General features: G+C 42.5%; 1 protein-coding gene and 1 long non-coding RNA gene across 6 annotated transcripts in view; one reads left to right on the top strand and one right to left on the bottom strand.

Annotated features, from left to right (window-relative positions):
* Positions 1–24,476, bottom strand: part of LOC142814598 (uncharacterized) — a 496,656-nt gene that overhangs the window by 316,771 nt on the left and 155,409 nt on the right. For all 4 annotated transcript variants that reach the window (XR_012894961.1, XR_012894962.1, XR_012894959.1 and 1 more), the window contains exon 2: positions 21,967–22,034. This is a non-coding gene — a long non-coding RNA (uncharacterized LOC142814598). The remainder of the gene's footprint in view (positions 1–21,966; positions 22,035–24,476) is intronic.
* LOC119172355 (uncharacterized) overlaps positions 1–24,476 on the top strand; it is a 101,654-nt gene that overhangs the window by 29,312 nt on the left and 47,866 nt on the right. The window lies entirely within an intron of this gene.

Genomic DNA, 24,476 nt, shown 5'->3' with positions numbered 1-24,476 from the left:
ATAATTTTTCGAAATCTAATGGTTTTGACTTTCTCAACTGCCACGTTGCACAATATTAACCCGTACAATTTTTGTTCATCCCAAGCACTGCTTAATTTGTTTCAATTCAAAATGACAGCGGCCTTTAAAAAAAAGCGTTGGGTTCTCCGCAACTTCAAACAAACAACGAACGATCTATAGCGTAATGTCTGAGATGTTGGAGTTACTCTGCATTGATAGTTCTTCGCAATGATTTTGTTTGGTGGTTTGTTTGTTTTTCTATACATTTCGATCACGGTAAATGCAAAAACAGTGTCGAAAGGAAAAGAAACATATTCCCAGGAATAGTATTAACTTTTCCTGATATTTGCTCAATATGGTAAAAACAAAACATATGTATATAACGATACCGACACAGAGATTACTGCTGGATGAGAAATAAAGATTCTCAGAAAGAAACATTGAAACGTTCGAACTGGAAACTTCTGCAATCAGTATACTTTGCGGCCTTGTATTACAGATCATCGTGACATCACGTAAAAAACACGGGCGTTGACGTCACAGTGTTATGGCACAGCTTCGAAACTCAGGCTCTACTTGAAAGGCACGAACACCGCAATGCGGAGCAAACTCGCTGAGTGCGCGCACGACTAATCCTTAATCTTACGCTCACATTCGTTTACAAATGGAGTCACACATACGATTCGGTTTACATACCGTGCATGGCTAACATCGTTAACCTGACCAAGTCGCTGGAATTTGGCATGCAAAATGCTAAATACGTGCGTATACAATGCATCGTACTCGCCAAACGGCTATTATGTATACGCTGGACGTCTTCGAAACAGCATGCCACAAATTCATGAAACCGTATGTATCGAAAACTGCATTACTAATGGCGTACCTATATATAGCTCTTACGGTGTGGAACGCGTGGCCTTCGAATTATGTCTCAGTTTATTGCAATTTTATTTTCCACGTATACGCCCAGCACCCAAGATTTACGGAATGTTGATTCCACATTTATCTTTAACACTATAGTAATGCTACAAACATATATGTATACAGCTGCTGAATGTGTTGTTAACTGATGCGGGCTGGAAGATAGCTGGAACATAGCGAGGAAATAGTCTTCTCGAGCATTTAGCGTTCGGGGAAGCTTTTGCTGTGTGATGTAGGTACATACCCGTTCCCGTGCGTTTAAGGGGATTCATTATCTTGCAATCGTTTTGCGCTGTTATACTGCAAATCGCTTTCCGTCTCTTTTCAAAGCTACCAAGCGATGACGTAAAAGATGCGTATAAGTTAACCCTGGATACAGTATACACGCAGAACTGTATTAAAGTGTTTAAACCATACTTTGCTATACAACGCTCTTATAATAGTAATGATATTTTGATACATCGCCATTACGTCGTCTGCAGAGACTGTGAAAAACAACGCCGAAGCGTCTTTCGAAAATGACACGAAAATGAAAAAAAGGCATTGTCAGCGTGGCTATTAATACTTCATATGATGGTTTATTATACGCAGCTTTTAAAACACCGTTTGCAGCCAAACATTTGCAGCCATTGGGTCTCGTAACCAAATGGGAATTGCCCTCATTGCTCATTTTCTGTTCGCTATTTGGTTTCTGCTGTTCACGCACACGCTATATATGTTGGCTAACACCATATGGCGAATTTAACGCACCAAAATGTTTATACGTTTACGTGCTTAAATTATACATGAAAAATCATATGACTCTCGCATCAGCGGGAACTGCATGCAGTTCTCGCTTAAATGTCGATCACGAAAAACTGTTCAGCTGATTTTTCGCTTGTTTCGTATACTCACATGTAAATGCACTCGTGTATCTTTGCCGATATCGTTGGGTCACTCCACGCTGCTATAATTAGACGCGTCCGCATATATAGAAAAAAAAACAGAATTGTTGCGAATGAATTTTCCCATGGCTTGCACAGGTCTGCCACGAGGGATGCCAAGTGGCACGTTAGTTTTGTAGCGCCGTCTTAACGTTTGAGTTCTAATGCGTGAGACTCAATGTATTGATTTGATATCTATACATCTTAATGTGCTCCGCATATATGTTTGCGCTTTGTTTACATAACATGACAAACACTCGAACGCTGTACGTTTTGATATACGGGTTTGCATGCTATAGAAAAAGTCTTTACCAGAAGTGGCAAGGTGAAATGAGTGTATAAAACTCGGGCCGTATCTGGTAAATTTGTTCTTGAATAATAACAGCGCACAGCATTAAAGAGTGTTGTGCCATTCTTTCTTCGCCGTTTTCAGTTCTTGTTAATGTATATAAATACAGCCCTGAGCCTAACGAGATGGTTACTTTGTCCACGTAAGTGCGTCGATACGTGTTTCTGTTCAACGCTGACGTGTCGACAAAATTTACGTTTCTTGTATACGTTACTGACGTGATATGAGCATCACGAATACGATAATAATATCCGGGGTTTAACGTCCCGAAACCATGATTAAGAGAGACACCGTATAGTGAATGGAACCGAAAATTTTGACTACGCGTTTTTTTTAACGTGCACATAAATGTAAGCACACGGGCCTATACAGTATTTTCGCCTCCATTGAAAATGCAGTTGCCGCAGCTGGGATTCGATCCCATGACCTTCGGGTTAGCAGTCGAGCCACTAAACCACCGCAGCATGGGCAGTATCACGAGTATACAAGCAACTGCTTTCCACTAATGTGAACGTATGTTTCCAAGTCTAGCCACGTGTGTTCATTCTTGCTTTTCTTTTTCGAGAATCGATGTCTCGTCAAGAACGGTAGTTCAGATGCGCAGTGCATATATATGAAACTGTGAAAAGCTCGAAATGTATTCCGTGCATGCGCCCTGGAGAATTTATGACCTTCAGCGTCCTGCGTACAGTTGGCTCGTTTTTAGTGGGCTATATATATGGACCAGAACTTTCATGACTTGTAAAGGGCCTCTTATATCTTTGGCTGAGAGCTGGTAAGCTGAAGTGAAAGACCATGCGAACTCCGTCCAGACTGTCCTGACCACAGCTAGTGGCTCGCTATCAGTTGCTGTGTGCGATAAGTTATCAAGATGGAAGAGAAAGAGATGCGCCGACAGGCGATAATTGGCGTCAAGATAAATCGCTATATTTTAACGTTACCTATATACGATATTCTGGTGCAACGTTCCAGATACTGTCATCAAGCGAAACTGCAGCACGATGTTTTACTGAATTACTATATAGGATTGGAATTTTCTTGGGTCGCACATATTTTCCCGCATTTCTGTTCGAATAAAAACAACAAAAAAAAACACAGCGGAATGACGTTTTACCGTTATGCTTTCTCCAAACACTGCGTGTATATAAAAAGTCGGATTGAATGAAACAAAAATCACAATATATCCACGGAGTGAACGATGATGAGTTGTGCGAAGCGCTGTAGGGTTTCATCGCTAAATTGTGAACCATCCGCGAAAATCGTCCACTACATCACCAAGGACGTGACAAACACTGTATGTATTTATACAAGAAATTTTATTATTCGCAGGTAATAGCTATACGTCGCTTCCGTTCCTCCTTCATTATAACGGCTTTATGGTCGGTGAAGTGGTGGATCGGTGATGGGGCTTAGTGGGATGTTTGCAAGGACGAAGTATAGTGGGCAATTTGCAAAGGTGGAACTATAGGCGGTCACGTACAAACAAGGCATGGAAACAGTGGGTCAATCTATGGTTCTTTAACGCGCACCTGGATAAAAGTACACGACCATCTTGCACTTCATATTCTCTACTTCTCGACAGTATTTGCTTTATGGTCGGAAAAGTGGTGGATGGGGCTTAGAGGGATGTTTGCAAGGACGAAGTATAGTAAGCAGTTGGCAAAGGTGGAACTATAGGTGGTCACGCACATACATACAAGAGATGGACAGACCCACGCCTTTAGGAGCTTCGCCCCTGAAAAATTGTCTCTGTATTATGGGGCTTAATTCCAGTCATTATACTCAGCCGTCTTCTCTATTATACGTCCAGCATCAGGATTGGCTTTATGCACTATTATCTTACGGCAGTTTTTCGGTGAGAATAGCCCAATGTGTACGACAATTATTATCCCAATTTACGACAATTTTCTTGTGAGTACGAGTTAATATGGGCAAAAGTTCATGATTATTCATGTTTGCTACGATCTTACCCGGAACGAATCATTGCTATAGAGCCCTGTGTTGCTGCGCACGTATTCGGGTGCGTGTTACAAACGAAAAAGAAACCCACGTGGCGCAAGTTTGCGGAGCCCTCTATACTATATAGAAGGCGTGCCTCAAAATCATGTCGAAGTCTTGGCAGGTAAAACGATTCAAGCTATCATTATGCAGAGCGAGTGCTATCCTCGTTGAGAGTTCGGGACGTTGGGAAACTGAATAATTAAAATGCATCTTTATGCATTAACTGTGCCGAAGCGAAAGACTGATATTTTTAACTTCTATTAGTGTAAAAAAACGATGATAATTAGAAGAATAAAGTCCGAACAGTATACACCGGGCACTCGCTGGCCGTCGACATTTCTCTAGGCACATCGAAGATGACGTCGTTTAAAACGCGATATACTTTTCGCTCCTTTATACGAGGATGTGAAACGTGTACCTATATACCGGCGCATACCGACAACTATATACGTGCGACGTCGGCTCCGCTAAAACTTGCGCTTCCAGGAAAGAACATCCGATTACCGGAGGTTCATGAATACCTGACTGCCGTGGCATTGTTATAAGACGCGCCGATCGAAAGCCTCGCCTTTGGACGTTCTTGTTTTTCACCTTCGATTATCGTCACAGAGCTCCATTTTCCTAGAAGTGGGCCTCTCGCATTTTAATCAGAAAGTATGTAGAGGTATTCTACCGTTCTTTTATTTTATTTTTTTTCCGTTTCGAAATGTTTTGTCGACCAATCTAAAGTCGGAGCGGTACTGACGTCATCATACTTAAGGTATAACGTAAGTTGCTCATGATGTTTTTCGAGGATAGTGTTAATTTTATTCGCTCCGTTTTTTTCCAAATACTGTGAATGAGTATAAAATAGGCAGCTGTCGGAAACACATTTCATTTTTTCCCGGCGATTTGGAACGCGAATCGTGAATTTTGTTTAAGGAAAGTAAATGCTGGTTTTCTCGATCTTTGTTTTTGGGGTATATACCGAGTCTTTCCGCTACTAACCAATTTGTAATCATGAGTTGAAAGTGAATCCAATTTTTCGTTCGAACAAATTGTACTGTAACTGAAGTTTTGCTATATTTTGGCCGTGGCATGCGGACATGCCGGTTCATTGGAGTTTGTGCTAGCCAAACGACATAGTAATGTAGTTCTACAGTCAGAGCTTAACATAAATGGTGTGGCAAATTTAATTTCAATTGTTCGATAACGGAAGACGACAGCGCGAAATTCTCCACAACGTGTTTCAATAACTGCATGTACATAGCGTAAAAAAAGGCGGCATATGGATTTGCTCTTCATCGGATTTGCATTTGAAAATGTGTTATTGATTACGTTATGGGATTCCACGCATGTAAGCTTTGCGTTGATCCGCTTTATACGTTCCAAATTTTACTCAGCTGATGTTCCTCGCCTAAATAGGCAGCGTCTCCAACGCCGTGCTCCTTTGTTCGCTGAAACTCGGCAATAACCATGCACACTGCTATTGAAGAGTTAACGGCAATAACCTAACTTTAGTGAGAAGTGTGGCAGTTTAGGTTAGTTGGTATGACATGACAATAGTTATAGCGCGAGAAAGAGGCAAGTAAAACATGAGTTGGATGTTAGTGCTTCTGTCCTTCTTGTCTCTTTGTCGTCGTTCTGTTCTCGCGCTGTAATTATCGTCATGTTTAGAGGGAAGCCAAGAAGCGAAGATGATCAGCTATACGCGCTCATACCGTTGCCGAAGCTCAAGGCATGCTTTCGCACGTATCACGTAATAGTGTATATCACCGGGCTCAAATATAAGCTTTTGCCTTTGGCCGAAAATAGACCCAAACTGCGGTTATATCTGTTTGTGTGAGAACAGGGATGATAAATTGCTTGCCATGCACTGTCCATTAGATTGCCTCGAAATTACTTCAGCGGAGTTCCAAATAACTGCAAAGGGGGAATGGGGTTTGGGGCAGTTTGCTATACATTATCTACTCGCGGATTTATCGGCTCGATGGTTCACGTTGTTTATCTCGCTTATAATGAGCCTAGATAAGATACGATCGTTGTTTGCATACGGCCCGCAGCTCACTGTCTTGTAAAGACGGACACCTGTTTGAAATGCCGCGAAAAGAATGGAACGAAAATTAAAAAAAAAAAGGTCAGCGTCTCGCTAAAATGGCTACTCGTATGAAGTTGCAACCTTTTCACACGATGTCCCTCAATAGATCATTTTTACTGTATACAAGCGATAGCCCGACAGCGTTTGAAAAGCTCCGAGTATATAGAAAGTAATCAGCTTGATGGGTTTCACATAATCTGGGAGATAGATGACCGCAATACGATGGCGATTAAAACGCCATCGTACCTTACAAGCGATGACCGATCGTGACTGATATCTGTCTCTGTCTGCACTACTCGTGTGTGAGGGCTTTCAAGTGTCGTGCTGCGAACGAATTGAGACAAATGTGGGCTATAAATCTGGACTCTAATGCCGGCAGGGCCATACATTCTGTCGACTTAAAAAAAAAAAAAACTTACTTGATCGATGCAAATGCATTGAGACAAAAGAGCACTATCACCCGCGAATGATTTTCGCTAAATATTGCCGCTGAGAATGTAATTACAACAAGTAAATATATATGCTATAATGTACATTATAATATTTGATATATTATAGAGTTATGTACTTGTAAATATAACAATTAAAAGAACGAGAATGATAATTATAACAACAAAAGAACGCCAACACGTTGATCTAATAAAGATATCTTATATGTCATCGGTATTGCGTAAGAGCGACCAAATATATATTGCAATACCGCATATGAGCATATATACATACGCAAAAACGAATGTGTATTTATCTCATTTTTTTAAAATTGTTTGTATAATGAATTTATATGAATGCAAGTTGCAGGTGTAGGCCTCACCAGTATTCAATAGTCCAGGCTTTCGATTCCACAGAGAATTCTCTATTAAGTTTAAAGAACTAGCTCCACCATATTATTCCTGTTCGTTCGCGTGTAAAAAACCATGCTGATGCCTTTCTTTCACACGTCAGCTGCAAGGAAAATTTAGTCATACATAAAAACAGATAAATAAATAAATAAATAAATAAATAAATAAATAAATAAATAGGGGACGTGAACGACTGTGCTTATCTTGCTCTAAAGCGTAATTGATCGTGGCCGATTTTTGATTGATTAATAGAAAATAATAAAATAGTACACAACAGCAGAAGCGTCGTTTACTTTTGGTGTGTATTCGATCAGAGCGTATATTTACAATTTGTTTATCGCATCTTCGAGCCATTGAGAATTACTGCCCTTCGCGCGCGGACCGTCTGATCAAACACTTGCATTTAACGAACTTATATTTTTACAATTTCATTTCACACGCGCGACATAAGTTGCTGTGCTTGCTTTCAGTTTTCCACGGTTTCATTTGGTAGCGTCTAACAAAGATACGAGCCCTTCTAACGACTCCCCGTCTTTCATTGTAACGGGCTGGCGAGGCTTCATCGATGACTGCATAGTTGCCCACTCTTCCTTGCAAGTGTACGTTTTCTGTGTTAGGACACCGTTCCTTCACTCTGGCGGATATAAGTCTTTTAGAGCAGATGATTCCTTCTGAGTTTGTCGTAGTTATACAAGCGTTATTTCCCCAGTGCCCAAGAAGTCGCGATAAGTCCTTTGAACAACCTTGTTCATCCACTCAGGCCTCCATGGTACACTTGCGTAGTTTTGAATTTCCGCAGACCTTCACTGACCCTAATTCACATATTAGTTCCTACGCTATACATACACCCCTTTTTTCTTCATTGTGGATTTTTTTCACTCTGTCCTTCGAAACGTGGTTGGTTTTCCGATATTATCAAAAACTTGACAATGTGTCAGATAGGCCATGACGCTTCGGGGTCTCTCATTTTCCTTCACTTATACATCCGCTCATCCGTCGCATATACACGGGCAGTGCCTCGATTCTCAGAAACACCGGTAGTCCCACTCAGTGCTCAGTGTATACACATGGCTATACGCGACAAGCGTGCCGGGATGGCCAATTTTCGCGTCAAGCATCTCGTACACCGTATTGTGCGCGAAAGAGAAAACACAGTGTTGGCTTATACGCGCCGAATCAACCGTGTCAGACTATAAAGGCAAACACAAAATAATCAGACGCAGACAGGTAACAAGGCACCTGCAATGCATCGGCAACTGCGAATGCAAGTCTTGATATTTTCTATTCAATGAAAAAAATAAGGTCACGCTCCCTGAAAAAAAAAAAAAGAATTGTTGGGGGTCATGGCCATCAAGTGAATCCGAAAAGCGTGTATATATAGTTACGCCTTAGAAAACTTCTATGGAAGTTCATAACTTAAGAAAGCTTCAAAATTCATTGTCAAAAGCCAGCAAATGCAAAACTGGGTTATATATTCTGACTCCAAAGAAGCGCTGCAAATGATTAAGGATATTTATTTTCGTATGGATGATAACTCCATATATGAGATATTAAAAACAATTACCATCTGTTATCCGGACGGCCACAAGATATGTTTTCAGTGGATTCCAAGTCGCGTAGGAGTGATAGGAAACGAAATTGCTGACAAATTAGCCACTGCAGCACACAAAAAAGTTCACTCGACACCAGCGCCAGTCTATTTCTCATAGAGCAAGAAAGTTATTTCTGAACCGTGCCACAAATTATGCAAAGATGCTTGGTTTGACGAAAATACAAAGTCGTCACTCTTACATCAAATAGATCTGTCTCTCCTATTTTCGCCTAATTGAAAGATTGATAGACCATTCGACACGCTATTACACCGTCTACGATTAGGTGTTTCATACATACCCCACTTTTTACGCCGCATAACAAGAAGAACGTCCCTGCACTGCGATCACTGCGATCATGTCGATGCGTCAGAGGAGCATATTCTTCTAGAATGTCCGCAATACGATCACAATACGCTGAACTGAGGGATCGCTGAACCGACTTGACAGTATAGACCATTCACGATTACAAATACCGTGGCCGCATTGGGATAAAGGTGCGCAAGGAGCGCCCCCCGCGATTTTTTTAATGAACACAAAACTGTGTTCATTAAAACCTAGGTTTTAATGAACACAGTTTTGTTCATTAACGCCTAGGCCCGCCCCAAATCAACTTCGCTGGACTTCATAAATAAAGTTATTCTTCTTCTTCACAAAACTAATGAACTGTCTTTAGTTAGTGTCATACCTTGCCGCTATCTGTACGGGCGCATTCTGCAATGTGATCTCGATTTATTAACTAGACTATGACCATACTGTGCTTATTGATGCTTTATATGCCCTATATGGTGGTTTTGGGACGTTAAACCCCACATATCAATCAATCAATCAATCAATCAATCATCACTCAGATGACGTTGCAGATTTTGATTGCGTCTACGATGTCATACGCGGTTAGTGATCTGCGTAAATGAAGCAATCTGACGCATCACACGCCCACAAACTTCAGATATCCATCCGCAGAAAATTTCGTTCCGCTAATGCCGCAAAAATTTGACACGTACCTTTTGAAATCCCTGACGTCACGCGCTTAGATTTCGGCGTCACACTAAAAAAAAATTGCAACCTTGATTTTCTCCTCTATGAATAAACCTATGATGGCTAAATTAACGACATATAGAGTTTTGAGAGTACACACTTCATCAATCCAAAATAAATAATTATTCCACTTTGGTGTCTCTTTAGGTGCCGCAGTCTATTTGTAACCGTTGAGTTTTCTATATAAAAAAAAAAAAGATCTCTGCACAAAAGCGAAAGACACATGCGACCGTGGTTTTTACGACTGTGGCTTTTGCATGCCGCTGCACCAAAGCGTATACAGCAGCTGCGTTTCGAGTCTTTCTCCGCTGCTGCAAGCAGCCTTCGTCGCAAAAGACGCGCACACACGCGCGGCACTTTCACAGCGGCAACAGCAAGCTGCGTGCGACGGGTGATTCTTCGCGCGCCTTGGCAGCCCTCCGGGCGGCGCGGACATGTGTCGCTTGTCATTGCGCTGTCACAGCAGCCCCGCGCGAGGAACCTCGATATTGCGCCGTCGCCACGGACACTTGGCAACAATGCGCTCCACGTAAGAACCGCGTATGTGTATGTTACACGTCGCGCCAACGGACACCGCCCCCTCCTCCTCTCCGACTCGTCTCCTCCGTCATAAAAGTCGCACGACCATATTGACAGCACGAGATCGAATCGAAAAAGAACAAAAAAAGAAAGAAGAGCCTCTGCTTCGAATTTTGATCATATCTACGAGGCCTGTCGTTCGGAACTGGTCCTCGCCCATGTCTGTCCGCCTTTGTTGCAATGAAACGTCTATGGCATCAATGCCGGGTAGAATTTTATCTTTCAGGAACAATAATGATAAATTGGAGGACCCTTAAGCTTCGCTTATAAGAGGTGAATGTGTACCAATATTATGTTCCTGGTGCGTATTTCAAACACTTATTGAATGAAATATTTTCGAACTTTCTATACACAAGCGACGTGGCCTTAAGGGTGCAGTAGCGTTCGTGCCTCTTATAGTGGGCGACTGGCTTTTAAACGATGAAGTCATCATGACAATTCCATGTTCTGATGCCCCACGGCAATGCAACGGTTGTACCACTCACTCATTGTTACTGCAATATTTCATGTTGCATTGTGAAGCATGTATACACAGGACGCGTGTGTCTCTAAAGCCGGAAAGTTACGTTCACTGCATTTCCAAGCAGAGTAATTTATTTTCACCGTATTCACGAGCAGAGTCATTGCTGCGCTGTGGAAGGACCGCTTGCCACGCTAACGACCCGGGTTCGATCCACACTGGCACCCAGGATTTTTGTATTTGCCCATTTCCCTAATTCTTGGTCACGCAAATATGATGATCTTTCGCTCACAACCAACTTGACGACGTTATTTCCTGCAAGACGAGCTCTTTAACGATATCGCGTTAATAATAGTAGTGATATCCGGGGGGTTTTTTACGTACTAAAACCGCCGTGATATCATGAGAGACGCGGTAGTGCAAGGCTCCGCAAGTATAGCCGTCTGGTGCTCTTTGATGTGCACTGACATCGAACAGTTCATCGGACATTCCGCTTGCATGTAAATGCGACCGCCGAATCAGGGATCGAATCCGCTACCTTCAGTTCATCAGCTGAGCACCGTAACCTCGATGGAATATACAAGAACAATTCCATATCAATGAGCGACCGTAGGAGAGGTCTCTTCCCTTTTACAGTGGCTCCCTCGATTGACCTTCGTGTCAGAATTTGGGCGCCATCTACCACCATGGCCGATGCGCTATGCGTGTGGCGATGACCCCCAGGGAAAATAAACATACACATGATTGACGTCGTGACATAGAGTTCCACATCATACCGAATTTATTCCGTAGAAAGTAAATTTACATTCGTTTCAACCAAAAAAGGATGAATGGAAGTAAAATATGGCGAGATGTTCTTCGAGTTACGAACGGTCTACCGGACGTATATCTGATTTCGGATATCGTTTACTATATTATCAAGGATAATTCACTCCAGCATGTCTATACAGAGATAATGCGTTGCGTGTATCACGTTGGTCATTGCAGAGAAAAGTCGCTCTACAGTGTTGTATCTGTGCACGCTTACATGCGTACACAAGTACACATTATACAGACTCACATGCATCACGATCTTTACATCTCCGGATTTTCTCTTACACTACTTACAGTGCCTGCTATACTTACGCGCGTGTGGCCACATACCACGTGCGTGCTTGAATATACAGGCGGCGTCTGATACGGGCCTTCTCAGCTGCGTGGCTTCTTTAACGCTGTCCGCAGGATGGCACGGATCAGTGATTTTATGACCGATCGGCGAACCACATGCGCCCAGCAGGCGGCGGTGCAGTTGTGTAACTCGAACGTTATACGTGCGTGCGCAAGTGTTTCGGCGTATCCCCTATTTTATAGTATATATATATGTTTTTTTTTCTTCGCGAGAACTATCGTATGCAACGTTGCGTGTGCGCATGCGCTCGCATATTACACGCCTATACGAGAGACCACAGGGGTCACGCCCCGTCGTCTACATTAAAAGTGCGCTTTTACTTCGTTTCAGACGTATTTCTCATTGGTTTCTATATAAATCCGTATGGCTGCGTGTTATCTGTTGTTTTGATCAGCTTTTGATAGAAGGCTTTGTGTAATTGCAACGCAGAGACAAACAGGGCGAATAAACGTACATTGAAGTTAAGCAAAGGCATATCCACTTCGCTACCCTACAACTCTATATATAGTAGACGAAGGGAGATGTTATCTGTAAAGATAGAGATATATAGAACGCAAGGGAACACACACACACACACACACCACACACACACACATACATATATATATATATATATATATATATATATATATATATATATATATATATATATATATATATATATATATATATATATATATATATATATATATATATATATATATATATATATATATATATATAATAGTACTCTTTCTAAGTACAGCCGTGGCCACGGTTTGCAGTGCATAGAGAAATCCTGAGGGCAGTATGAGGCTCTGACGTGCTCAACATGGCAACTAGGCCGTGCATGCTCCTGATACACCACTTCGGAGCCCGAAGCTGCCTCAAGGTTTCGGCCCGCAGAGCGAAAATCGGCTGCTCGAGCACTCTAGTACAAAGACGTGGCCGCGCATGTACAACCCAATAAGGCGGTTGTTTAGCATCGCCTTCATATAGTGTACTGAACGGCGCAGCCGTATAGTAAAAACGCTTTCATTGCTTTCTTCGCTATCGACGCACGTGTGGCCGTCCGGGTATATGCTTTCGACGTCGCTATGAGCACTGCTTTAGCGTGTTCTATTGGCAGGCCGCATATACGCATGATGCTGGAACAAAACGCCGAGTCGTTGCTGGGGCTCATGTTATGTCCGGAGGAATGCCTCGTACGAAAATCTTGATTGACTTGTTGATGTAGAAATATGGAACGGGGAATGGCTACTCTTGCATGCTGCAGCGACAGGAAAATGAGAAGCTATCGTTGTTACTGTCGTTCTTGGTGGTGTTCCTCTTGGTCACGAGAACTCGGACGCGTCTTAGCATCGATTGTGCATATATACTAATACTTTCTCTTCATAACAGTTCGTTCTATATTTGCTGCATGATGCGGCAGAGGGAAATGTTTTTTTTTCACTTGTAGAATAAGTAGGTAATTTCTCATTGTTCGTAAACACAATACCCATTTGTGTGTACTCCATTTGTGTGTATAATTCTTAAGCCTTATAACGTGCTTTCGGGAAGAGCGGGCGAAATTGGTAATTCATCCAGCCGCCTTTCATATATATAGTGTGTCCCCAACAGTGGTCGCTCGCCTATATTGGTATAGCCGCCCTTTATTTAGGATACAAAGGAAAAAAAGTACATATGAATGGTGTTTATTGATATGCATACTTCGGTCATTCATTCATTCATTCATTCATTCATTATTTCATTCATTCATTCATTCATTCATTCCTTTCAGCCTTTATACGATAACTGAATGCTGCAAAGAACGCATCTGTGAGTGGTTGTGTAGTTTGCGGTCCGCGTCATTGTAATGTATGAACCAAGTAGATTGACTTAGATTCGCACAATGCATAACGCGGATAATGTTTTTTTTTTGTACAATTACCTTCGTTATTAAAGGAGGATTATGCAAGTGCTGGAAAACAAATGACCCATGTCTGCCGACAGCTACTGTCTCGAAACGATCAGCGCATTGTGCATGTAGTTCGGCAAAGCTGATAGACGCGCAATGCGCGTGTATACTCATATACAAAACGATCCCATGTGCTCACAGAGCGCCTGCGTGTGTCTTCACGATGGCGAGCTGTTCCTGTGCGCATGCGTGAATGGGTATGCCGGATTGTATTAAACTTATTTTGTGGCAGATTTGATACTAAACTCGACTTGTATACAGTGTTTCCTCTCCAATTGTAAATTCCCTAAGCGTAGTATAATTCGTTCGGTTGTCTTTTTGTTTCACACGCTCCGTTATATCTTCTAACCTTCCGTCTTTCTTTTACCACTTCAAGAACTTCGAAGGCTTAGCTTTAACAAACTCGCAGTTATTATCACGTGTATACACTTGAATACCCAGAGTACTTATAAAAGTACGAAAATTTCAAGTTCTTTCCTTTCCCCTGCGTTCTCTCTTACATGGGAAACAAGGCAGTTTCATTTCTTTCGACATTTCCATATTTTTGTTATTGTCATTGCTGTTCTTACTTTTGCCTATACCCTTGATTTTGAGATACCCGATTCTCAGTTTGCGTCCCAACTTTTCGCATCATTTCTAGCATTTTAAAGGAATACAATGAACTAAAAGCGACATTAAACCGCGTTGCGTTCATGAAGTAACGTGCACAAGAAGATAAGAAGTGCGCGCACAGCTAGAGAACTGTGAAACATTTGTCACCAGCGTGTACCTTTCAGGTAAAACAAGTTTTTGGAGTCTTAACCAGGCAAACAACTGCCTAATTATGATATAACTATAAAGAAAAAGTCAGGCAAATGTGCATATAACTTGTAAAAGCATGAGCGTTTGTCCGGAAATACAAGTACCCTGGTGCAGGTTAAGGTTCATGTTTTTCATCAGTTAATTAAACGCTGCGTTATGTTCTGTTTCCGCGTACATGCATTTTTTTTTCTTTTTGAGTTTAAAGGGCGATGTTTCTTTGCTGCCACACTTATTATTCGTCACAGTTTATCATTTGCGGCATTTCTAGTTCTTGGCGTAACCTCCTCTTCCACTTTCACGTCATTTTTTTGAAACACCTGCCCGTTCTAGCTCTTTTTCTCACATTTTGGGCGTCGCGTCCAAATGCCGTGCAGCAGAGCTGCAGGCACCCGACTAATGAAGCAGTCGGCTATTGTGCAGCTGTTGTGCGCATGCGTAACGCTGCAAGTTCTCGTTCGAGTTTTCCAGGCGCGTTCCTGATTCCGCGCCATGCACTCCGCACATTGCTATACGCGGCGCGACGACACGTGCGAAATTGTGAAACAGGTAAAAATAAGTAAATAAATAAATAAATAAATAAATAAATAAATAAATAAATAAATAAACGAATGATTATTAGCTCATTTTTAGCGTTTATACATTTCTTACGGTCACTGAGACGGAAATACCCTTTCCGCATTTTCATCTCACATGTGCACACTTTGAAATCCCATTCAAATATTTTACTTAGTCATCGATAACAAAACGATCCTCGATAATCAGACATCAAGGGAGCGAGGGGAATTCGGAAAAATATTTCTCCGTGGAGTGCGTTCATTTCTACTTTTGCCTAAACACTTGCGTCGTCTACTTGGATGCGTTAATTATTAATAATAGCTTCGGTCTCACGTCCCGAAAGCACAATATAGTTAAGAGGGACAACGAAGAAGAGAGCTCCCGAAACCATACAGTATATCTTGTGTCCTTTAAGGTGCACATCAAACAGTATACGCTGAGCGCTACCATTTCACCGCCTCGAAAATGCGACCACCACGGCTGAGATCGAACCAGGGAACTTCGAGCCAGCAGCCGAGAAGCGTATAACGGCCGATCCATGTCGGGGGACTACACGCATGAGCCCTCGTGGTGTAGTATAGTTTACATGAAATAGGTGCAGTTGTGAAGTTGTCTGTGCCTAAACAGGAGAGAGAGAGAGATAAATATGCAAGGAAAGGGAGATAAAAATGCAGGGATAAAGATAAAGATAAAGATGCAGGGAGGTTAACCAGACGCACATCCGGTTTGCTACCCTAAACAGGAAATCGTAGGGACTCTATAGTGCCTAAATTAGTACAGCTTGGTACAACTCTGACAGAGCGAACCAAAAGCCCGAAGCAAACGTTATAAAAAGAAGACAAAAAAAAGAGCAAGTGGGGGGGGGGGGGGTCAGCAGATCGTGAAAGATATACAATTTTGTATTTACTTTTTCTTGTCTGTGTGTTTTTTTTGTTTTTTTTTGTTGTTTTTTCGCAGGGGCGTTCGGTTCGGGAAGCCGAAAGAGTGTTGCTTATGCACGCGATGGTCGACGCCTTTCGCAGTCACTAAATTTATCAGCCGCGCAGACTCTAATCAATAAAAGCGATCGTTTGCGGACTCGAACGCACGCTTGTGGGAGCTCCAGCTAGCCGGATAAGGGAATTGCTTGGCGAACGTGCCCATGCAGTATATATATATATATATATATATATATATATATATATATATATATATATATATATATAATATACTGCGCGTTCAGTGCAGGGAACCGAGTCGTCGGCGTTTTGTCATATACATCAATCGATCGGGTTTATATACCCCTCTCTCGCCCATCTAGCCTTTCCATACAACGCCGGGAGTTTCGATTTTAATACCCGGAACATCTATCCGTTTTCCCGTGTAGAGCCAGACGAAAAAAGAAAAAAAAAAAGGAAGCACGAACGTACACGTACATAAATATCGATCCGAGTTTTGACGTCTTCCGCGATAGCGAATCGCGTTCGTGTAGGAAGCTCGACTTGTCAATATTTTATTGCTTCCGCTGTCGTGTGCGCACGCGTCGATATATTATGCGATGTGAATCGAGTTGTTTCTCGCTGCTCATAACCGTTGCGTGGAACTTGAAGGGACACTAAAGAGGAACAATACAATTACTTGGTTTAGATTGACAAACTGCACTCTGAATATATATATAGTTATAAACTTCGGGAATAGTGCAGTATAGGAAACAAAACAATAAAATATTTATTTAATCCTAACAGTTTCGGCTGGTGGACCAGCCTTCTTCGGAGGATGTAAGTGAAATGTATCATTTGTATTACATCCTCCTTGTATCATTTCACTTACATCCTCCGAAGAAGGCTGGTCCACCAGCCGAAACTGTTAGGATTAAATAAATATTTTATTGTTTTGTTTCCTATACTGTACTATTCCCGAAGTTTATAACTTTTATTACGGTAGCCGGAAGAAACTCTGATCATCTATTTCATCTATATATATATATATATATATATATATATATATATATATATATATATATATATATATATATATATATATATATATATATATATATATATTGTCATGTGTTTCACTATCAAAAGTTCCTGTATTAGAGGAGAAAATGAAGTTCACAAAGTTTCATTCATTTCGAAACTTGGCGCCAATACCCCAGCACGTGACCTAAAAGTGTCCAGTATCCTCGTGGTATTGGCTTGATGAAATTTTTTGAAACTTCGCCTGTTAAGTATATGGCACCCACAGATTTCAACGTACTTTATTGTTTGAACGATTGGAAGGTATACGTAGGACCCAATATAGACGCCTTCGAAATTTCTTACGTCACACTGTTTGGTGCGGGAATCCGAAGGGGGCTGTCTCCACCCGCATTTCATTTTCGCGCGTTTTCTCGTTGACTAAGCGTGAGGTCGCGGTCGAGAAGATGTTTTCGGAATAGTGAAATTATACTTTAGTAATACGCAAAATATAGCTTTGCCCTTTAGTTTCCTTTGAAAGGGAAAATACTAATAATTGCCGGAGTCTAACGTTCCAGAAACACGATATATGATTACGAGGGACGCCGTCTCGCAAATTTTGACCCCGTGGGGCTCTTTAATGTACACCTCAAAAAAAAAGTTCACGGGTGTTCATTGCAGTTTGCCCCAATCAAAAAGGACTTAAACGGCACTATGAAGTGAGACAGTACATCAGTTGAGATAGATTAAATTCTTAAGACTCTGTCATCAGTTTGAGCGTGAGACGTTCATAGTTTCATATTATCGCCCAAAACGATCTTGTAACGTTCAATGTATACACGGTACGGCCTTACCAGTGATGGCGTGCGCATACAGCTGTGTAAACTTAGCGTGTACGAAATAAGTTGTCCATGCTTGTTCAGTTTACGCGGGTGTTTTCCTCATCGAGAATTTTCAGTAAGCTTGTGCCTTTTTACCAGCGTAAATTCAGTGCGATAACACGACACGTGGTGTATTCATATTTATTTGATTTTTTTTTATCTGTAATGGAACTTTGGTGCGGTGGAGGCAAAAGTAAGACGCTTTTTTTCTTTTAGTGTATCCGCTACTGAAATTACAGCACAGCACTTCGAAATGTCACAAAAGAATTTTAACGCGCGTGCGAGGCGTTTTATGGCGGCTTCACAGTAAATTTTAACTTACCCCTGTCATTGCGACATGTTCTATAGCCTTACTGACTTTTAAGGCACACAAATTGTGACGTATCTTCTCTGGCGATATTTCCACTGGGCCGCAGAAAAGGCCGGTCGTTTGTCTGCATCTGTAGCTGCTGCGTACTATTAAAAAAATCGTGTGACAAAAATAATCAACATGGCTAATGAAAATAATGAATGACACCTAAATAATCGCGTTCGTGATGGCTACAATGATATAAGTATTGAAAGAAGTGCGTTATATATATATATATATATATATATATATATATATATATATATATATATATATATATATATATATTGGCCGTCTCCGATTATGCTTAAAAAATTGTGTAGGTATGTGTGGTGGTAAGATATTGTTATTGGGGAATTCTATTTCGCAAAAACAAAATTGTATTGCATGCATACAGGGCGCTTCGAACTTCGGGCACCCAAGTTAGACTGTGTCACGCTAAATAATTTATATAATAATACTCGCTTAAGCAATCACTACGAGATATTTTTTTTCTTAATCTCAGGGGACTACTGTTTCACGATTATGATGATTTATTCATTTTTGTCCAAAGTATATTTTTCGCCTCGGCGAAAAAAAGCCGCATGCAGCAATGCGTGCTGCATGTCTACCGTTTTTTATATTCAGCACATACTTTTTTTAGTCATATATACTTAAATCTTGTGTTTTATGCGTTTCTTCATTAAGCGAATAAAATACGAAGCAAAAACAATGGCAGAATATTCTGACAAAGATAGGAAAGATGGCATTTCGACTCATATTGCGGCTTAGTTTCCGCAGTGAAGCGGTTCAAGTAAAAAATGTAGCTTGTATATTGATGCGTAGTCGCGTTTGTTGGTAAGACATGTAAAAAGTGTCAAAAGAGGAGTTTTTGCTTTAAGGGAGAAAAAAAATTGCTCATCTTAACAACCTCAAGATGGTACGAAGTTTACTTTTGCTTTGTCTTCTCTGCATATCTCGTCAGCGGGAGGAAGTAGCAGGATCTATTCGGCAGCAAATAATGCACGTGTTTACAAAAAGTGATCAATGATTTAAAGTACTTCGTATACTCTACTAAGGGTGAGCAGAAAGCCGCAACACTAGTCTGCTGCATAGCGTGTCGGAAATGGGCAATAGTACTTATATTTCGGAATGGTTCCATCAAAGGGCAACCGCTTCTTCGTTCCCGAGGGCCAGTATTATAATGCACTCGATGGCCTGCAATACAGGATTAGGGCGTTATGTTTGGGTTCTTATAATTATTGCACATGGTCTTATCAATAATTTTTGACATAATTTAGGCGTAGCTTACTTAAGGCCTTTTTATGATGTTTCAGGAATATACACCAATCTGTCACAATTTACCAGTGGTCTACACGACGAAACAATCTATCATAGGTACACTTGTTAGAGATGATTCGATATCATGCCCATAAATGATACTTCAGTCACCATTTTCCTAGATATTTCAACATATTCATCCCACACTTTCCCAATGGTTCGAAGTGGCTGAAAATCTTTTAATAAATCGGTCCCTCACTATAGGCCCCATAAGAAAGTTTAGTTTGACAGTGGTACTTGTTGGGTGTCCGATGCAGATCATTATGCTACATTATGTTTTTCCCTCTCAGTCGGTTCGTTACAAGCTTCGCATTTCAGTCCAAATCACGCTGATATGACCACTACTGAAAACGGTGGGGAACGATTGTGTGTCCGTTACGTAGCCCCATGTTGTCCCGTTTCAATCTGTCAGTACTGTACGCGCACACATTGTGTGTATTTAATCAAAACCAGTCATTGTGTGCGTCATGAATTTGGAACGCATGTGTCTTGCTGTCATGTCATATATGTGTAAACTTGTTGTTGAAGACAATACCACTGCATTCCACGATAACTGTTGCAATACTTATAAGAATGTTTTTTTTTTCCTCATAAGCGCTTCTTTACATCGCTTTGGGAATTTGTTACATGTAGAAAAGCATTTACAATGTGCACATGGGTGGCACGATGCATTAATAAAGTGGAATGCTGGGCCAGTTGGTAAAAGATAATGTGGACCTTGTGCGCTCATATATTTCCACACGATGTATTAAGTTGCACGTTCGGGAACAAATTGTTCAACTTCGTAAGAAAAAAAAAATCAGCAGATCCCACGTACCTGAAAATCGACGTTATGTGAAGCATGCGGAGGGAAGGTGACCGTGTTACATTTTTTTTATTGAGCGGCACGTCATGAAATGAATATATGTACAAATGTTGCACGCACAGACATATTTTGAAGAGTTGTAGATGTTTATATAACCAGTTGTTTGCACTTGCGCAATGATGTCAAATGGAACATGCGTATTAGCAACACCAGAAGCTGATATGAAGCGCTGATGCGCGCGAAGATGCTGGCCCTAGACCGTGACTTGCTATATAAATCAACTTCAACGTATGGCCAGCGCCTCCGGAGACGCTGGTATGGCACCTAAACACAATTCACGTTAGCCCGACGTGACGGCCGTATCAAAGGAGTACATATGTAATCTTTATAAAATTGGCTAGGTAGCACTGCAACCACTATTGACGTTTCACGAAGATTAGCGTCTGTTTGATAAGTAGTTCCGCGACCTGGCGTAGCTCTGTGGTAGAATGCTTGAATGCCATGCAGAATGCCTGGGTTCGATTCCTGCTGGGAATCTGCATTCGTCGGGGGGTCAACGCTGCCTATGTCAGGTTTTTTATAACACTGACATTTATTCTATGCCTTCGTTGGGTGGACGCTAGCCTATTTCGGGTATTGCTTAACGCTCGATCACGCGTTAAAATTGCCGATGTGTCTTCTCGTCGTTCCTGGGTAGATACTAAGTGTCAATCACCTGTGGCCCATACCCGCATACCAGCGGCACCTACCCGCCCGTGAGTATGTGCCACTGTCTGGCGGGAAGTGTGTGACATTATTCATGTCTTGACCAGCGCGTCATAATTGTAAAACCATCTTACCCTCCCATGCTAATTTTGGTTCACGTCAAGTTATGGGGGTGACCACGAGAGCACCCAAACGTAAGCGGCTAGATAGATAGATAGATAAGCTCAAAGTCGCTGAAGTTCGATAAGAAATGCTTCGCATTTAAAAGGAAAATATTCGGAATGAATGCCGATTTCGATTACTGATAATTGAACACAATTTCCCGAAAGCGCCACGTTGGGTGGCGGTGATGCGAAGTAAATGACGTCACGTAAATGTGAGCAGTGCATCACACGCAGGTTATTTCTATGAAAAGCTGCGACCCTGACGTCACCTGCCAGCCATTGCTATACACACTCTCAATCAGGTCCCGCTCAAAGTGCTGGATGTAGCCAGAAAACCGAACACTTGTCGTTTGGTCTCCTGGATATAGTCTGCAGTATTTAAGCAGGACCTGATTAAGCACGAAGGAAAGAATCACACTGCGTGCGCACATGCACTGTACGTTTGCGTACCGTGTTTGTCATTAATATGGATTGTGCTATGTGCATGACTGTACGAAAAATTGAAAAAAGAAGACCGTTGGTTATCGAGATTAAAGCAAGTTTCGGAACTCAGTTCACGTGTGACTGACCTGTCCAAACAAATGCTGCAACATTTTCCACCCACGTGCGACCGGGAGTCGTTCAGCGTGGGTCACACCTGCAAGAGACGTACATGACTTGTTTATGTAGATCATGGCAGTGCGTCAGTCACGTCACCTTTGGCACGCGGTGCACTGCATGCGCGGATGACTATACGCTTCCCGCAATGCAATTTCGAAAGGTCAAGTCAATATGCTTCACATTCAGTATGAGCTTGCTGAGCGAACGCAGAATTCGCCAGTAATAATAACGCGCGACAACGTGGCAGCTCCATTAATACTAATTGTTTCGAAGCCAACAATTATAAACAATATCAAAATGTCATATCAGGCAAACATGTGGTTGCCCGGGAGTATTCACTATACCGTCAAGCTGCTCTCGATCTGCATCACCTTTTACACAACCGTCCCTTTACATATAAACGGCGAAGTCTGATGCGAATCACAATGTGCTTCATTGAAATCAAAGTGGAGTGCGAGGACAAATGGACTGCCGGTGGGAGCCGCACCTATACGACCTCAGCTGGTTCAGGCCTTGCGAGCTATACCACAGTTGCGCTACCGCCACGTCAGCTTTCCCGCGGGCGTCTTTATTGGTTTATGGGCGTTACAATGTTGATCGAAGTGTGGAGTTTTACGCTCCGTAACTTTGGCACGATTATGACGCATGCCGTAGTTCTGGACTCCAATTTTACTCACTTACACAGCAAAAAAAAAAAAAAAGAAGAAAAAATGGGGGAGGGAGGGTTCCTTGACCCTTTCTCACTACATCTGTGAATCTCACATCACATTTGTGATTTGTGACTCTCTTCAGGAAAGTCGGGCGTCTCACGACTAAGACTATATATATATTATATATATATATATATATATATATATATATATATATATATATATATATATATATATATATATATGTGTGTGTGTGTGTGTTCCCTTGCGTTCTATATATCTCCATCTTTACAAATAACATCTCTCTTTATCTACTACAGAGTTGTAGGGTAGCGAAGCGGACGTGCCTTTGCTTAGCTTCACAATGGGGCGTTGGGTGTGTGTACACTCTTTAGTCATCGTGAAATAGTCAGAGGCACTTTCAACCATGCGGGCTCGAACAGCGTTCTCTCACCATCGTGTGAGCGCGTATTTCCGAAAATCGCGAGGTGGGCGTGGGCCAAAAACGGCTGAAACTGGAAACAATGTAGCCGCGTAAACGCCAAGTACTTTCTTTTTATTTCTCCTCTTTAGTAAAAGAAAGCGAGCAATATATTGCTAAACAGCGCCATCGTTGACTCAGCGGGGAGCATGCAGGCTTTCCCCACCTCGACTGGCCCCCAATTCGCCCCACCCTGTATAATTCCTGGCGCATTTTCATTTCCGCTCCGCAAAGAAGGGGGGGGGGGGGGCACCGTGTATGGAGAGAGGATGTTGGAGGGTGTCTTGTTTCTAAAAACCGCCTAGACGCATGCATTATTACTGGGTTTTATTTATTCTTTCTTTTTCCTCGTATCTTCCGATCCGCTGACGCACTGGGTGGCACGAAGTCCCCCCGGGGTCCCACGGAACGAAAAAAACAGAGACAGCGACTTGCACGGTAGACTTATTCACCGGACTTCAACGTCACGTCCGAACTACGTGTTACGTGAAAGGTTGCGGAAGCTACAGAAGCGGGAATAATCTATGATTAGATACGGACTTCAACCGTCACATGCGCGTGTCACCTTATCAAGTACACGGTCATTTCCAACAGGCGAAGATGAGACGGGCTATTAGAACCTGCCAATGGCGAGCCGTCCTGACGCGCCAACAGCTTCGCGACTGTGGTGGTGCCCGATTGGCCGACACCGAACCTGGCTTCAAACGTCACTGCACGGATATATCGGCGATACTCGGGAGCACAAACGAGGAACGGTGGCCCGACCTCAGATAGCGCGGTATGCAAGTCGGCGTCCCGCCGTGGTCGACAACGACCGCAAGGAAGGGTCACGCGCAATTCGACTGCACGCACACACGGCGTCGTGCCAAAACGTGCATTCGTCGGGCCACCGGCGACCACACCCAAGCGCCGCCACATGGAGTCTCCGCTGCGTGCCTCGGTCTGCGCGGCCGGAATCAGTGGCACGAACCCAATTAGTGGCGAGTCCCCCCTTCTCTTAAACGTCACTCGGCCAGGACGACTGGTTGGTGCACTTCTCAGGAAAAACTGGTTCCCCTCTCGCATCTCCGTGCCGCTGTGTCTGTGCCGCGCGAAGTTGCGTTGGCAGAGCCCGGAGACGTGCTGTTGCAAGAAACGAACCTTTGCGGCCGCCCGCCTGCCGAGCGCGGGTCTACATTTTGTTGTTTCGAAGCACGGGCCAGCTGCAGGAGCGAAGCGTCCTCCACGAACGCGCTCGCATCTCGAAGCGCAGTTCCATCGCCTCCTTGCAGTTTTGCTCGACTTCTGCGGCTCGTCGTACCGTACTATACCAGCCGCCTTCTCAACACCCCGAAACGTCCCTTTGTTC

This window comes from Rhipicephalus microplus, chromosome 4 (genome assembly GCF_043290135.1).
Source record: "Rhipicephalus microplus isolate Deutch F79 chromosome 4, USDA_Rmic, whole genome shotgun sequence".
NCBI classification, from domain to species: domain Eukaryota; kingdom Metazoa; phylum Arthropoda; class Arachnida; order Ixodida; family Ixodidae; genus Rhipicephalus; species Rhipicephalus microplus.
The sequence above is the reverse complement of the archived record's forward strand: the minus strand, read 5'-3'. Positions and strand labels throughout refer to the sequence as shown.